Genomic DNA, 17,817 nt, shown 5'->3' with positions numbered 1-17,817 from the left:
CCCCATCGATGGGCCGCTTCCCTTCGCCGCCTGCCCCCTGGTGTCCGGCCGGGCGGCGGCTAGGGGGCCGCTGCGGGCGGAGGGGACGGCCGCCCCCGTCGCTAGGATGGGGAGGGATGCCGGGGCAGCCCCGGCTCGCCAAACCCGGCAGCGACACGCGCATTTCCAGCCATTGACAGCGGGACAAGCGTTCGGGTCTCACAGGCCTGCGGCGCCTGCGTTTGTCTATTGACTCGTTTGTTTCATCAGTATACGAAATGACAAAAATACAGCTCGCATCCTGCACGCCGGGCCTCTCTTTCTTCAGCTACACTCCACAAACGTATGTAATACCACAGCCACCGCCTGCTGCCATCTATACCCGCCAGACAGTAGAACCCCTTTTTTATGAACAAATAATGCAGGATTGAGGAGTTCCTAAAAACAAAAAGTTCGTGAAACTGACCACCTCAAAATTACTGTCGATATGGGGCATGTATTGCGATAGGGTGCACTTCATTGCTGTCTTGTCTTTCAGAGTGATCCAATGTGACTTTCAAAAAGCAAAGGAGGACTTGTGGCACCTTAGAGACTAACCAATTTATTTGAGCATAAGCTGTAGCTCACGAAAGCTCATGCTCAAATAAATTGGTTAGTCTCTACGGTGCCACAAGTACTCCTTTTCTTTTTGCAAATACAACCTAGCACGGCTGTTACTCTGAAATGTGACTTTCAATGCACCAGAAAGTGAAGGGATGTTCAGTTGTTCTTCATTGACATCACCTTATGTTATTTTTCTTTCATGGGGAAAAATGGTTCATGTGATCATAAAAAATCAAGATTATGTTGTCCTTGCAATCTTTTGCCTCCTCCCTCCATAGTAGCTTGCAAAAAGAAAGAATAAAGGATTTGTTTTGCAGCATATCTGGAAGATTAACAAATCCAGGCTCTGTTGGGCCCAATGAGAAAATAACACATTTCAGTGAAAAGAAAAGGAGTACTTGTGGCACCTTAGAGACTAACCAATTTATTTGGTTAGTCTCTAAGGTGCCACAAGTACTCCTTTTCTTTTTGCGAATACAGACTAACACGGCTGTCACTCTGAAACATTTCAGTGAGGTTCTAGCTGGAGCCGGTCTGCTGATTTCAACTCTCCCACTATGTCTTGTGGAGAGAGAGACAATCTTTCAGGTAATCAGGTCACAAACAATTTGGGCCATCAGTCAGACTCTGCTGAACTCATGGGTCCACCAGCTCATGGCTCATCACAGGAGCAGGGCTTTAGGGCATGAGAACCAGAAGTTAAACTGCCTGCTCTAGTTTTAATTTTATGTTGCGTGAATCACTGAAAATACACAACCAGCATAAATGGCTGAACAGGTATTTTATATTTTTTAAATTCTTCCAATTGTAACAATCTAGGGTGTTATAAATAAAGGTAAACAAGATTTTTAAAAATATGATTTCTACCTAGACGGTGTCTCTTTTATAACTCTTTCTAATGAATCCTCCTGATCATCTTTGTGTAAAAAGAGTCTTTTCTGACTTTGGCCAGTATTTCCTTTTCTCGTCAGAGTAATAAGAACCTAAATTGAATGAACAGAACTTCAGTAAACTTGTTTTTAAATGAAGTTAGGATACAGTTATAACTTTTGTAACATCTCATTATTGTAAAACAGCGTTGCAGTAGTTTGAATATTTTACATCTCTTTTACATTCTGAAATGTTTAAAAATTCAGCCACTCTCATTGTTAATCCAATTGTTGCTAGTAGTTCTTCACATGCGTATACATCGGGGTCGGCAACCTTTTAGGAGTGGTGTGCTGAGTCTTCATTTATTCACTCCAATTTAAGGTTTTGCGTGCCAGTTATACATTTTAACATTTTTAGAAGGTCTCTTTCTATAAGTCTATACTATATAACTAAACTATTGTGGTATGTAAAGTAAATCAGGTTTTTAAAATGTTTAAGAAACTTCATTTAAAATTAAATTAAAATGCAGAGCCCCCAAGACCGGTGGCCAGAATCCGGGCAGTGTGAGTGCCACTGAAAATCAGCTCGCATGTTGCCTTTGGCACGCGTGCCATAGGTTGCCTTCCCCTGCTCTACATGCTACTGTTTCTTTAGGCTTATTTTCCATAGCTAGCAGTAGCACTTTGTTTACATTTTCACTTATGTTTGTTACTTTACCACTTTTTGCCTTTTATTTTTTTATTAATTTGCCAGCTGTGTGTGTCTCATTTGCTTTAACAAGTCTCTTGAGATGGGCAGAACAAAAAAGACAACTTTATATTACATTTGTTTGGGTTTTTTTAAAAAAGTTGTTATGCTCTTTTTACTTAAAATTAACTGCTGGATCTATCTGATTAGAAACAGTTTGAAATTATTATTTGCACAATGCCAAAAATTTGCTAGGCTCTTTACAGAACAAAGAACATTGTCTTTGCCTTGTACAACTTACAGTCTCATTTACATATGACACAATGAGAGGTAGTAATCAGTAGGTGGAGGGGACTCAAGGACATGGGTCACAATAATAAGAGCAGCAAGGTTACTCATTTATGGATATCATGATTATTACATAAAAGTCTGTTTGGTTTTTAGTTTTCATTTCTGGGGGGATAAATTCACTTCTTGTAGTTCAGTATGCAACAAGTAGGTTTCTAGGAGAGAGATGACAGGAAGGGAGGTGGTGTCATGAATAGCTGAGGTAAATTATCAGGTAGGGTATCTGGAATCAGCATAATTGTTTGGCTGTATCTAGCAAATACCAGCTGATCTATTTGCCATTTGTGCAAAACAAAACACAATCTAATCATTCGTGCCCTAAGAGGTATCTATGGCTGCCTAGATAGCATTCACATATTGTACTTTATCTCTTCTTAGGTCTCAAAGGTTCTATCTGGTTCTTTACTCCTGCCTTCTTGCTAGCTGTTTTAACTAGAAACTTCTTCAGGCTCACCAGCTGAATTGACAAGACAATATTGTCTAAATCCTAAACCACTATGGGTTCATTCCTGTCTCATTCCCGTTAGCTACGATCCTCCTACCTTTTTTGGACTGCCCTAGATACTTCAGTTTTTATTAAGATTCCATCTGCTCAGGATTCTGATTTCTGGTTCTTATCTGCTTAACAGAAGACTGATGAAATGCACGTGACTCTTAAGGACTTTTTACCTTTGAGGGCAGTGGAAGCAACATGTGGGACATGAACACCCCCCTCAATCATCATGAGCCACTCCCTTCATGAGTATAAAACCTGCCCTATGAATATTCCAGTCAATATTCTTGATTATGGTTAGCTAAAAAGTTCTGTACAAGAGACCATGCCTCTTTGGGTTCCAGCTGTTCACCAGATCCCAGTCACACCTTCTCAGGTTTCAGAGTAGCAGCCATATTAGTCTGTATTCGCAAAAAGAAAAGGAGTACTAGTGGCACTTTAGAGATTAACCAATTTATTTGAGAATAAGCTTCCATGAGCTACAGCTCACTTTATCGGATGCAACCTTCTCAGGCATCCTTTTCTTGCTTACAAGCCTGATTCCAGTCAAGTTGGAGATAGTGTTACATTTCAGAGCTCTTTTTCTCAAATGCTTCAGTATAAAATTGTGGTGCTTTATTTTTGCAGCAATCCAGTGGCTGCCTCAGTGCACTACCCCTGGTTTCTGGTGCTTGATACTCTTTTGGTGCTAAGTTATCTTTTTTTTTTCCAGAGCATCTTTTTTTCTTTGACTCTTGATGTTCCTGCTATTGGTTCCCCAGTGCTATCACAGTACTTTCCTGTCAGTATTGTTTAAGGGGTCCAATATCAGCATTTCCTTGGCATATCGTTGCTGAGTCATCCCAGGGGGTCTCCATCCAACATGAGGCTAGCCCAGAGTGCTTGAAGCATCTTTACCATCATCCACGGGCTCCACTTGGAACCTCAATATTTGAAGACAGTGGTACTAAGCACTGGCCTTCACATGAGAGACTAGGGAAAGAGGCGCCAAGAGGATCCAGTAGCTCCCCAGTATTATTCTGTTGAAGTCCCTGACTTGAGACAGCTCTGTATCCATGCCTCTGGATTTTCCCCTCCAGCTTCCATGTGTTTGAAGTGGATACAAGGATGATAATTCCAGATATCAGTATATGCTTGGTGATCTGGGCCAGCCACTATTCTTCCTCTATGAGGCTGTCACAAAGCCCTCCTGTACTGGCTTTGAGACATTTCTTTAGCAGTGTGTGTCAGCAGTTGTCAGAGCTCTTAGCACACTTTGAGCACAGTTCTCACCAAGACCAGTGACCACAGCCTTTGAGTAAATGCTTTCAGCACAAGAAGCTCTGGCTTCAACACACACAACACTAAACGTAGAAACATGGGAACTGCCTAATGGATCAGACCCATGGTCCGTCTAATCCAGTATCCTGTCTCTGACAGTGAACAGTGCCAGATAGTTCCAGAGGAAACTGTAAGAACCCTGCAGTAAGCAGATGTGGGATAATGTACCACTGTGATGGGATCCCTGGGGTACTACCTGGAACTGGGGTACTCTTGTGCCCCTTTAACTCTCCAGCTTGGGCTGTCTCTCATAATCCTTTGCTAGTGATAAGCAGCAAACCCCTCCAGGCGGTGCTATCACTCAGCACAGCAGCATGTGGAGCCCCACACCCATCTAGATTGCATGAATGCTCTGAAAGCCACTCATGAATCATGCAGAGAAAGGCACCAGCCAATTCCCCCCAGCTTCCCAGCCTTGCACCCTAGTGCTGTACTGTCCTGTCCTGGTCAGAAGTCTTACCAGTGTACATTTATTACCCAATCCAGACCTCCCTCAATGTGAACCAGTCTTTGTACCTGAGCTGAGATTTCCCAAGCACTTCAACCAAACCACATTGTTTTAGATAAAATATAAAATAGATTTATTAACTCAGGAAAGATAGATTTTAAGTGATTATAAGTGGTAGGCATAAGAGGTCAGAAATAGTTACCAAAGAAAATAGAAGATAAGCACACAGTCTAAATCTTAGACCTTATTACACTAGGGAGTATTTAGATCAAGCAATTTTCTCACCCTACTGGATGTTCCCAATCTACCTTCTCTAAACCATTCATTATTTTATATACTTTTATCACTTTTACTCATATTTATCTCCCTTTAAAGTAAACAATCCCAATTTTGTTTCTCCCGATATGAGTTTTCCATGATCTTGATTATTCTTGTCTCAATTCTCTGTACCCATTTTACTTCAGCCATGTCCTTTTTGAGATCGGTGACCTATACTGCACATAGTATTCCAGATGAGGCCATCCCATTGATTGAGGTAAAGTCATTATAATATTATTCCTATTATTAATCATCCCATCTCTTATGCATCCTAACATCTTGTTAGCTTTTTTGACTGCACAGATACTACAGTGATGCCCAGGTTCCTTTCTTGAGCTTATGCAGTAAATGTAGACCCTGTAAGGCAAATGCATAGTTTACATTTTCCCTTAATGTGCATTTATTTGTATTGGTTGACATTGAATTTCATTTGCCATTGTGCTGCCCATTCACTTAGCTTTTTTAGGTCTCTCTGAAGTTCCTCACAGTCTTCTCTGGTAATGACTAATCTAAATAACTCTGGTTTCAGAGAAGCAGCCGTGTTAGTCTGTATTTGCAAAAAGAAAAGGAGTACTTGTGGCACCTTAGAGACTAACCAATTTATTTGAGCATAAGCTTTCGTGAGCTACAGCTCACTTCATCGGATGCATAAAAATGAAGTGAGCTGTAGCTCACGAAAGCTTATGCTCAAATAAATTGGTTAGTCTCTAAGGTGCCACAAGTACTCCTTTTCTTTTTGCTAAATAACTCTGTGGCATCTGCACATTTTGCCACCTTACTGCTTATCCCACCCTTTGCAGAACATTCATAAATATATTGAACAACACAGGCCCACTAAGGAACCCCATGGTTAATCTTTTGGTATATCAGTGTTTCCTAAAGCAGACTCAGGCTATCCATCACCTAGAAAAGTCCTGCAGTTCGTATAGGGGCCTCTATGTAGATGTAAACAAGTACTCCTCTGATGCTCAATACACCTCCACTATCGAACAGCAACAAAACAGTGACTCTGCAGGAGAGCACCTGACTTTGCCTAGGTCCTAGAGAAGCTGCCCAAGACTTTCCGTTGAAATAGGTCCAGGAATCTACAAGAGCTAAACTTGAGACGGCCAAGTGTACTGCTATCTAATAGGATTTCCATGCCCTTGTATCTTATTTTGGACTGTCTGGTGAAGAAGTATCAGAGGGGTAGCCCTGTTAGTCTGTATCTACAAAAACAACAAGGAGTCTGGTGGCACCTTAAAGACTAACAGATTTATTTGGGCATAAGCTTTTGTGGGTAAAAGACGAAGAATCTGAAGAAGTGGGTTTTTTACCCACGAAAGCTTATGCCCAAATAAATCTGTTAGTTTTTAAGGTGTCACCGAACTCCTCATTGTTTTGGAGAAAAAGGTGTGCCAAAGCCTGTTGAGAAATAGGATATCCTCTTTAAGGATGCTGCTGGCTGTATTTCCCACCCTCCCAGCAAGGGGTTGGTGTTGGAAGCAGGCCCAACTACTGCCTCCATCACCTGACATACTGACTGTACCTGTAGTATATTCAAATAATTCTCATTGGCTACTGCCTGGTCCAGGGGAACAAGGGAAGGTGTTGGGCAACTTTTTTGTGGGGGTTCTTAAACAGTATTAGATGGAATCTTGTGGGTGAATGGGATGTAAAAGGCAGTGAAGAACTTGTACATTTCAGCAACTGTGGGGCTGGCAGAATAAAGGTATGTGTGTTAATGGGGTGTATTGGGGCATTGCTGAAAGAACAGAGTTAAGGCTGCCTGGGAAACCTTAACTGTACATTTCCTTGTTCTCAGAAGTTTGAGATTTGCTCAATGTGGCTGTCTGCAAAGGGGCAAAATACCACAAAGTAACCTTAACTCTGCGTAAACAAAGGTTTTGTCATTGAATTTCCATATTTTTTGAACAGGAAAAGATATATTGTTGATAGCAGTTAGTAGTCATTTAGGCAGTTATACATGTCATGTCCCACAATTTGCATAGCAAGCCAAAACAGCTTGTACTCATAAATCTGCATGTCATGGTGTACTCCTTGCTCTCCTTGCAAACTTGAGATCCAGGAATCACCCAGAATCCACACTTGGCAACCCTGACAGCAGATGTATAACTTTTGCCTCAGTAGTCAAGGTAGCTGCACTGTGAGTTCCAAACTCTGTGCTATGTGTTTTTAGAAATACCACACTAATCTGCCCTCACATCAGGAATGGGCCACTTTGCACCCCTGTAAAATACAGATTTTCTCAAACAACCAACTCAAGGTTTGCTTACTATTATCATTGTCCAACCCTGACCCACTCCCACACACAAAATCCTCTGTCTCCGTTCTTCCCCACCCGATATAACAAACATTTTGATTAGACCAGTTTCTGACTACTCTTCTGTGTTCACACTAAATTTCCCCATAAAATAAAAAAACACTGTATTATAACAGAGGCAATGTGTAGCAAGCAACATGAGTTGTTACATCTTTATTGCACAGATGTACAAAAGTTCAAACTAGAAACATCAGTGGGGGAGTGTTCACTGGGGAATGGTGTCGGCATATTCCCTTCAACTACCCAGGCATGCGTAAAGTGGCTGCACAGAAACTCTGTTCTTTAATTTATTGGTGTATGTGCACAGCAGTCCTTCCAGAGTGCAAAGCTGTGCAAGTGAAGAGTGAACATATTTTTAAATACCGTTCACTGTTTGTGTCCCTAAAGACATATGGGGTGCCCCGCACTGCCATGCGTAAAAACTGACTAGTTGAGATCATTTTGGTCTACATCACAGCAATAATTTAATCTCTAGCTCTGCCTCCACCCTTAAAAAAGTCCCAACCTAGAAACTTTTTGAAAATCAGCTATTTCTTTATCTCTGGAACCACTGGCTCAAATGACCCCACATGTGGCTCACTAACTATTCTGCACTCACAGAAGGCATAGCCAATTTAAAGAAAATCCGTGCAAGCATTCAGACTTTAGAGCAGTTAAAACTGTCATCCTTATAGGGGAAGGATAGATAGAGAGAAATATTCCTCTGCACATCCATCTGCAGTACTGGAAGCTCTGAAAGGTGCGAAGTGGCCTATTCATCTCCATGTGATGTTCTCAGCTGAAAGAGGACACCCCATGGGGATGAATAGGACCTGAAACAATAGCTCTGAGACGTGTGAACTGCTCTGTTCATCTCAGTGGGTGTTCCCACCCCCTTCCTAAGTGCTTTAGACTAGAGCCTGTGATATGCATGAAGTATGCCTGTTCTCAGGCTTGCTGGGTGTGTGTGTGTGTGTGTAAGACTTTCCCAAAAAGTCAACCCCACCCCACCAGGTTGCTTGTCTACACTGGCAAGTTTCTGTGCAGTAAAGCAGCTTTTTGTGCTCAAACTGCAGACGTACACACTGCCAAGCCACTTTGTGTGCAGAAACTCCTCAGTTGCAAAGGTGCAAAAAAACCACCTCAACAAGAGTCGTAAGGCTATTTGTGCAGAGGCTCCAGCACTCTATTGCCAGCGTAGACTTTTGATTGCTTTCTGTGCTGTAATTGGCCTCCGGAGCTGTCCCATAATGCCTCAAGTGACTGCTCTGCTCATTGTTTTGAACTCAGCTGCCCCAGAGACATGCGTCCCTCCCCTTTCAAAGCACCATTTCTGACATCCCTTGGGTGCTGTGCTCATCTGCTCCAGGGCACAAAGCAAACCATTAATGTGGAGTGCTCATGCTGTTGAACACAGAGGCAGGTGTCTGAGCCCAGGGAGGGAGGTGGGTGCTGATATCCAGGTTTCCCCCTCCTCCTGCCTCAAGACTGGTTGCTTCCTGCCGCTGTCTGAACTTACAAGACAGCATGCTGACACACTGTCTGTCCCTCAAAACACACTGTCTCTCCCCTGCCTTCATACGCACATACACACTCCCTGTTACACACTCTTCCCCCCTCAACCCCCCACTTCAGTTGAAAAGCAGCTGGCAATGTAGTAGGATGCCCATGGAACAATGGGATTGGGAAACCTGCATCATGTGACACTGTGCCTGCCCCAGGAGGCATTGCAAACCCTTCCCAAAGCATCCTGTGGCCAGTTACCCAGTGGGATAGCTACCACAATGCCCTGTTGTCTTTGCCGTTGCAAGAGCTGCTCATGTGAATGCACCGAGCGTCACAAGGAGTACAGTGTGGACACACAACAGCCGTTTAATTCCAGCGTTTTAATAAAAGTGATATAACTTGTGGCTCAGAAACTTGCCAGTGTAGACATACCCTTATACTCTAAAAATGTTCTAGCTTTTACTCTGTAATCTAAGAGCAATTTTGATGGCTTCCCAGGCAATCACACGAATGCAAAATTATGACAGTAAAAAGAGTTACATTAAACATATATTTTTGGCTTGGTGGACAGAACTGCACTAAGATATTGGACAGAAACAACAAGGTGTCAATTCTAGGAGAGGCAAAGCTGCTTTTGTAATGAGTCAGCCACTCCCAGTCTCTGTTCAGGCCCAAATTAATGGTGTTAAATTTGCAAATGAATTTTAGTTCATCAGTTTGGATGAGCTATTACCAGCAGGAGAGTGAGTTTGTGTGTGTATGGGGGGGGGGGGGATGTGAGAAAACCTGGATTTGTGCAGGAAATAGCCCAACTTGATTGTCATGCACATTGTGTAAAGAGTTGTCACTTTGGATGGGCTATCACCAGCAGGAGAGTGAATTTGTGTGGGGGGGGTGGAGGGTGAGAAAACCTGGATTTGTGCTGGAAATGGCCCACCTGATGATCACTTTAGATAAGCTATTACCAGCAGGACAGTGGGGTGGGAGGAGGTATTGGTTCATATTCTCTGTGTATATATAAAGTCTGCTGCAGTTTCCACGATATGCATCTGATGAAGTGAGCTGTAGCTCACGAAAGCTTATGCTCTAATAAATTGGTTAGTCTCTAAGGTGCCACAAGTACTCCTTTTCTTTTTAGTTCTGCTGTTTCTCTTTGAAGTCCTGGAATTGATACATCCTCATTTGTTATTGGGAGTGGACTACATCCACCCTGATCGAATTGGCCCTGTCAACACTGCTTCTCCACTTGTGAGGTAACTCCCTTCTTTTCATGTGTCAGTGAATAATGCCTGAATCTGTAATTTTCACTCCATGCATCCGATGAAGTGGGTTCTAGCCCATGAAAGCTTGTGCCCAAATAAATTTGTTAGTCTTTAAGGTGCCACCGGACTCCTTGTTGTTTTTGTGGATACAGATTAACACGGCTACCCCCTGATACTTAAGATATTGGAACAATCCTGATCTGAAACAACCCGTTCTGTCTCTTTTGTTTCCAATGACCCAACTGTGATTCTTTGGGTAAGTGTGCAAGCATTTTGTTCTTGGTTTTAAAATTAGCACTTTTTTCTTTTTCAAAATTACCTCTAACAAAATCAACTCTGTAGACAGTATTGTCAACTTCAAATATCTTTGAATCAGAGCCCCCAAAATCATGAGAATTTTAAAAAAGGTGATATTCTGGTTTTTAGGTCAGTCTTTTGATTTTTGAACTACCCCTGCGCATCCCATTGTGTGTGCATGTAACAATTTTTGCCCACTCTCCCACATGTACTGGATGAGGTGATTTTAGCCCCTGCTGCAGGAGCTCTCACCCCCACATCTGCAGGTCTCCTGTTCAGCAATTAATCCTGTCCTTCAGTCCCCCATCAGTTCTGTCTCCACCCAAGCCCCCTCAATTCAGTTCCCCCCTCAGTTCAGTCCTCCAGCCCCCATCATCACCATCACATCAGTTCAGCCCCCCTACCCTATCAACCCCCACCACCCTCAGTTCACCCTCCCAGCACTAACCCTTGACACCCCTGTAGTAGGAAGAGGGCTTGAAACATAAGCCTGTGTATCAGAGACCTGGTATGAGGCTGAGGCCTGAACTAAAGTAGTGGTCAAAACTTTGCTTATATGACGCAAATTCAGGTTGTGAGCAAGAGGCAGGCCCTGCTCACAGAATCTGGCAAGAACATGACTGATATTGTGGAAACACACATTGCTAAGTAGTGCTAGGCACAAGAATATATACGTAAACATATTCCAGAAAGGTGGTACCAGAACATCTCGATACCAAACACATTCCCCAAAGATAACAGGAACACGCTGACCCATCTTAAGGATAACATCAGGATGACAGCATGATGGATGGAGATGTTTTGATCAAACCAACATGTACAAGGCAAAGGCTGACACGCCCATATGCCGGGGCAGTACGTAACTTGTTTGTATTGGTGTATAAAAATGTATCTTAGAGGGAATGTCTTTGGCCAGTCTACAGAGCAGTTGAAAGTCCCGCCACTGTCCATTGTCACGAGCATACATGTCTTATCATCTTCGTAGAGTCTGCCAGGTGCTATTACCATGCTTCACTGACAATAAACCTGGCCGGGTGCCTTCGCTGAAAAGCGAGTCAATGGATTTATTGGGCAGTTTAACTGACGTCTGATATCTCTGCTACCTGCCCTGAGCTGGGACAGCACATTGAACGAACACACACACGCAGCCAACATCTGACCACAACCCCATCTACTCAGAACCCACCAGCAATGCAACCCCTCTGACCCCATGAGACCCCACTGTCCTTATTTCAGCTCCCCTGAAGCTCCCAAGCCATAGTTCAGTCCTCCCAGCCTCACCTCCTCTTGGGTTCTTGACCTTCCCCAGGCTGGGGGGGAGTGAGAGGCAGTGGGGTTCCCTTTCCCACTTCCCAAGGTGGCAGGGGAGCAGCCACCTGGGACTGACAGCCAGAGCCCGCTAAGGAGGGGCTCCAGCTGTCAGGCTTGCAAGGAGAAGACAGGAGATGTTGACAGCGGGAGCCCCAGCCACCTACAGCTGAAAAAAAGATCCTGACATCTGAGATTTCTGTTGCAAGATCATGAGGGAGGCTTAATTTTACTTGAAAACCACATCTCTCTCAGTAAATTTGCAAGAGATGGCATGTCTGCAGCAAGCCTACAAGACTGGCTTTCGTGAACACATTTTACTCTTTATAATGGATCTCTCCTATCCCATTTGGGAACTGCATTGACAGAATCCAAAGTGAGTCTAGTTGTTCTTACTTAGAAAGGCCCTGATCCTATAAACAGTTGAGTGTGTGCTTAACTATAAGCACAACAGGACTATTCACATGCTAACATTTAAACATGCACTTAAATGTTTGCAAGATCAGGCCCTTGGAGACCAACAGCCTCCTTGAAGGCCATGCTTAGCTGCAGCATCTTAAAACTAAAAGGTGCCATCTTGGAGAACCTACAGAAAGAAAACTGGTGGGGATTCCAATGACTGCTACTCTAGGGTAATCTTGAACTAGAAGAATGTGAGTGAACAGAGACCTCACTACCACAAAATAACTGAAGTCAGTATCCATCCCAGTGCAGAGGAAACTTTCCTTTCAGGCCTGAAAAAGGTTTCCAAGATAATTTTGGTAGTTCTTTGTTGGGTTATCATTCTGTTGTCATAGTAGTGCAACAGAAAATGGCTGTCCCATGAGTTTAGATGAGGTTCTGACAACATTTAATTTGTTGATCTGGATCAGCCTGATCCACACATCACTTTGCATATGGACTTCAATGGGAGCCAACCATCTGGTAGAACCATTGGATCAGATCCTGATAGGAAATCACACTGAAAGCTTTTCTACATGATCTTTTAGTCCACACCAGAGAGGTGTAATTTTTAGTCTGCACTAGTGTACTGCACACTAACTGGCTCATGTGGACTCTGCTCATGTGGACATGCCATGAAAGTTCTCTACAGCTTGTTAATATAGTCCCATTTCAATGTTAGTAATTCAATGTCCCATTACTATGTTAACATGCACTGGGGAACTTTTAGTGCACACCAGCAGGGTCCACAAGGGCCAGTTAGTGCACAAAGTGCTAGCGAAGACTGAAATTTACACCCCTCAGGTGCAGACTAAAGTACCATGTAGACAAGCCCTGAATTGTGCTTTATCTGGGCATGTGAGCTGTTAGCAAATAAATCAGTTGTTAGTCTATCGTATCTCTGAGAAAAAACTGAGCCTAATGCTCACTAAATATGTAATTTGTACTCACGGTGATTTTTTGGTTAGTCTAAGATGCTAATGGTATTTTTTCATCATAATTAGAACTGTTTAGAACATTTAAATGAAATTTTTGCAAAAAAGAGAAAATAGATTTCAAGGAAAAGTTTTGTGAATTGTTTTTTCCCCCCATTTTCCCATCAAGTCTAATTCTAGTGTAGTGTTCAGTGCAGAATCACAAAGTTCCCATTGTCTAGAACAGGGGTCGGCAACCTACGGCACGCGTGCCAAAGACAGCACGTGAGCTGATTTTTAATGGCATGCTGCTGCCTGCCAGGTCCCAGCCGCCGGCCCCGCTCAGCCCGCTGCCGAACCCAGGCCGGGACCCCGGCAGGCAGCAGCGTGCCATTAAAAATCCTGTCCGGCCTGCTCTTCCCCGCCCACCCCCCCGCGAGCAGGGTGAAGAAGCTTGGTCCTGCTGGCTGCTGCTGCAGGGCAGGCGAGTCCCCCCCCGCCCCCGCCTCTTCCCGCAGCATGCTGGGTTCCTGCCCCTCCTCCTCTCCCTCCCTGCCACCCATCAGCTGATGGCCCTTGTGAGGGAGGGGGAGAAGTGGAGCTGCCGCGCGCTCGCTGCTCCGAGGAGGAGGTGGAGACGGGGCCTTGGGGATGGGGGGTGGAATCAGGGCATATTCCCTCCAGCCCCCTGCTGTGAGCCATTCTGGGCAGAGGGCTGGGGGTGTGGGCTAGGGTCGTGAGGGTGCTCCCAGCCCCCTACACCCCCCAACACACACAGCCCTCTGCCTTGACCCTTGCACCCCCCTCACATGCCCCCAGCCCTCTGCCCTGACCCCTGCATCCCCCCACGACCCCAGCCCTGACTCCAGCACCCCCCACACATACCCAGTCCCCCCACACCCAATGCCCTGACTCCTGCACTCCCCTCACATACCCAGCCCCCCACACCCCATGACCTGACTCCTGCACCCTCCTCACATACCCCCAGCCCCCTGCCCTGACTCCTGCACCCCCCAAAACCCCAGCCCTGACTCCAATACCCCTCACACATACCCAGCCCCCCCACACCCCATGCCCTGACTCTTGCACCCCCCACATTCCCACCCCCACCCTGAGCACCAAACAGGAGCTCCTGCACCCCCCACACATTCCCACCTGCACCCCTCGCACCAAATGGGAGCTGCCCAGGTAAGCACTCCACACCCAAACCTCCTGCCCCAACTCTGAGCCCCCTCCCTCATTCTAGCTCTTGGCCAGACCCTGCATCCCAACCCCCAGCCTGCTCCTTCACCCCCAGCCCTGTGCTCAGTGCACTCCCACCCTCAGCTCAGTGCAGAGAGAGAGAAAGAGAATGGGCTAGAACCAGGGAGAAGGTAGGTACCCACTCTATGTGGGCAGGGCTGGGATCCCAGACCGGCAATGGGCCGAGTGGGGCTGGCAGCTGGACCCTGGCTGGCAGGAGCCGGCGGACAGAACCCCAGAACCCCACTGCCAGTCTGGCATCCCGGCCACCAGTCCCACTCAGCCTGCTGCTGGTCTGGGGTTCTGGCTGCCGGCCCCTTGCCAGTCGGGGTCCCGGCCGCAGGCCCCGCTCAGCCTATGCCGGCCTAAGTGAATGGAACCCCAGGCTGGCAGTGGGCTGAGCGGGCCGGCAGCGTAAGATCAACATTTTAATTTAATTTTAAATGAAGCTTCTTAAACATTTTGAAAACTTTGTTTACTTTACATACGACAATAGTTTAGTTATATAATATATAGACCTGTAGAGCGAGACCTTCTAAAAAACGTTAAAATGTATTACTGACATGCAAAACCTTAAATTAAAATGAATAAATGAAGACTTGGCACCCCACTTCTGAAAGGTTGCTGACCCCTGGTCTAGAAGTTAGCAGTGCACAGCAAATGTCCCACTAGAGGGCACTAAATGGTTTTAAATGTTTAAGCTTCCAGAGTAATAAAAGTAAATGCTATGAATTAAGTAGTAAGTGCTGTGAATGTAACAAGTCTGAGTACATTTTTTTTAAAAAAGTTTTCCATATGTGCTTTTTAAAAGAAGAATGTTTTTGCCCTTGTAAAAATGCTAATGATTGTAAAATTCTATTTGAAAATATTTCATTTTCTATAGTAAACTACAGATATCTGAAATGATGACATTTTAAAAATGACAGCTAATTTAGGAGAAATCAACAAAATAGTCTTCAAGTTTGAAAAACTATAAAACGGTTATTGCATAATTATTAGCAAACTGAAACATGTAAAATTAAAGATAAAATTTATGTCAAAATAGCACTGAAGGTTCTTGTCTTGTGACCTTTGTAAAATAAGTTAATTAGCTTGCTTTAGTTCTTAGTGGGCGGATATTCACATCTCAAAAACCATCATTGCTACATAGGATACTACTTGGAATGCTTGTCACTTTCTGAGCTGAAAATACTAAAGCTTAAGGCAGAAGGAAGTATGATCTTCTGGATAGGGCATTGAACTGTGAGTCAACAATCTAGGTTCAATTCCTGGCTCTTCCATAGACTTTGATGTGAATTTAGGCAACTCAATTATTCTCTCTGTGTCTCAGGTCCTCATCCGAAAATATGGGGTAGATATACTTCTCCACCACACAAGGCTATTGTGCGGATAAATTCATGAATGTTTAGGAGTTTTTCTTAGAATCTATGGTGATGAGGGCCTGCAAGGTGCTATATGCCCTTGGCTCCGAGTCCTATTCGACATTGGTGAGGCCTCATCTGGAGTACTGTGTCCAGTTTTGGGCCCTACACTACAAGAAGGATGTGGATAAATTGGAGAGAGTCCAGCGAAGGGCAACAAAAATGATTAGGGGTCTAGAACACATGACTTATGAGGAGAGGCTGAGGGAGCTGGGATTGTTTAGCCTGCAGAAGAGAAGAATGAGGGGGGATTTGATAGCTGCTTTCAACTACCTGAAAGGGGGTTCCAAAGAGGATGGCTCTAGACTGTTCTCAATGGTAGCAGATGACAGAACGAGGAGTAATGGTCTCAAGTTGCAGTGGGGGAGGTTTAGATTGGATATTAGGAAAAACTTTTTCACTAGGAGGGTGGTGAAACACTGGAATGCGTTACCTAGGGAGGTGGTAGAATCTCCTTCCTTAGAGGTTTTTAAGGTCAGGCTTGACAAAGCCCTGGCTGGGATGATTTAACTGGGAATTGGTCCTGCTTCGAGCAGGGGGTTGGACTAGATGACCTTCAGGGGTCCCTTCCAACCCTGATATTCTATGATTCCTATTCACTTGCAGGAGCAACTCAGGATCAAGCCTGTTATGGACATGAAGTCTGAACTCTCCTCCTACTCCTACAGATCCTTCTATTAAAGACTGAGGCATGGTAACAAAAGAGCGTGGGGAAGTTTGCTCTGCTTTTGCTTTTTTGCGGGGCCATTTAGACAGGCAGAACTGCAGGGTCTCAATGTGGATGAGATAATGGTATAGGGAGGAGGGGTTTAGATTTTTTAGGAACTGGGGAACCTTTTGGGAAAGTTGGAGCCTATACAGGAAGGATGGGCTTCACCTAAACCGAAATGGAATCAGATTGCTAGAGTGTAAAATGTAATAGGCTGTAGAGGAGTTTTTAAACTAAGGGCTGGGGGGGGGGGGGGGGAAGCTGACAGGTGTGGAAGGAGCCCATGGTTCAGACAGAGATATCCCTTAGAGGAAGATCTATTAATGGGTATTCTCTATATCCTAGTGAGAAGGAAAGGATGGAAGTTGATAATGCACAAGTAGGAACTGAAGAGAAACAGTCAAATGAAATGAGTCCCATTCAATTACATCACATAATGACAGACAGCTAAAAAGTGACAAATTTTATAAGTGCTTGTATACAAATGCTAGAAGTCTAAATACTAAGATGAGTGAACTTGAGTACCTGGTATTAAATGAGAATATTGATATAATAGGCATCATGGAAACTTGGTGAAACAATGATAATCAATGGGGACACAGTAATACTAGGGTACAAAATATATAGGAATGACAGAGTATATCATGCTGGTGGGGGAGTGGCACTATATGTGAAAGAATCAAATATAGTAAAAGTATTAAATGAATCAAACTGGACCACAGAATGCATAGAATCTCTAGGGATAGACATTTCATGCTTGAATAATAAGAATATAGCAGTAGGGATATACTGCTGACCACTTGACTAGGATGGTGATGGTGATTGTGAAATGCTCCGGAAGATTAGAGAGGCTATAAAAAGTAGAAAACTCAACACAGTAATAATGAGAGATTTCAACTATCCTCATATTGACTGGGTACATGTCACCTCAGGACGGGATGCAGAGATAAAGTTTCTTGACACCACAAATGACCGCTTCTTGCAGCATCTAGTCCCGGAACCCACAAGAGGAGAAGAAATTCTTGATTAGTTCTAAGTGGAGCACAGGATGTGGTCCAAGAGGTGAATAGAACTGAGCCTCTTGGTAATAGCCACCGTAATATAATTAAATTTAACAGCTGTGCGGAAGGAGGGCAAACACCAAAGAAGCCCACCACAGTAGCATTTAACTTCAGAAAGGGGAGCTATACAAATTATGAGAAAGCTAGTTAAACAGAAATTAAAAGGTACAGTCACAAAAGTGAAATGCCTGCAAACTGCATGGAAAAATTTTAAAAACACCATAATACAATCTAAAATTAAATGTATACCCCAAATTAAAAAACATAATAAGTGGACCAAAAAAGTGC

General features: G+C 44.1%; 1 long non-coding RNA gene across 1 annotated transcript; it reads left to right on the top strand.

The window, feature by feature from the left end:
• The first annotated feature begins 64 nt into the window (after window positions 1-64).
• LOC311521049 lies at window positions 65-16,682 on the top strand. The gene is made up of 4 exons (XR_014711765.1): window positions 65-322; window positions 10,013-10,127; window positions 10,289-10,392; window positions 16,366-16,682. It is a non-coding gene; the product is annotated as an uncharacterized lncRNA (long non-coding RNA).
• The last annotated feature ends 1,135 nt before the right edge of the window (window positions 16,683-17,817 follow it).

The sequence above is a fragment of the Lepidochelys olivacea genome (genome assembly GCF_965140295.1).
Source record: "Lepidochelys olivacea isolate rLepOli2 genome assembly, chromosome: 5".
NCBI classification, from domain to species: Eukaryota; Metazoa; Chordata; order Testudines; family Cheloniidae; genus Lepidochelys; species Lepidochelys olivacea.
This window is presented reverse-complemented; position numbering and strand designations above follow the sequence as displayed.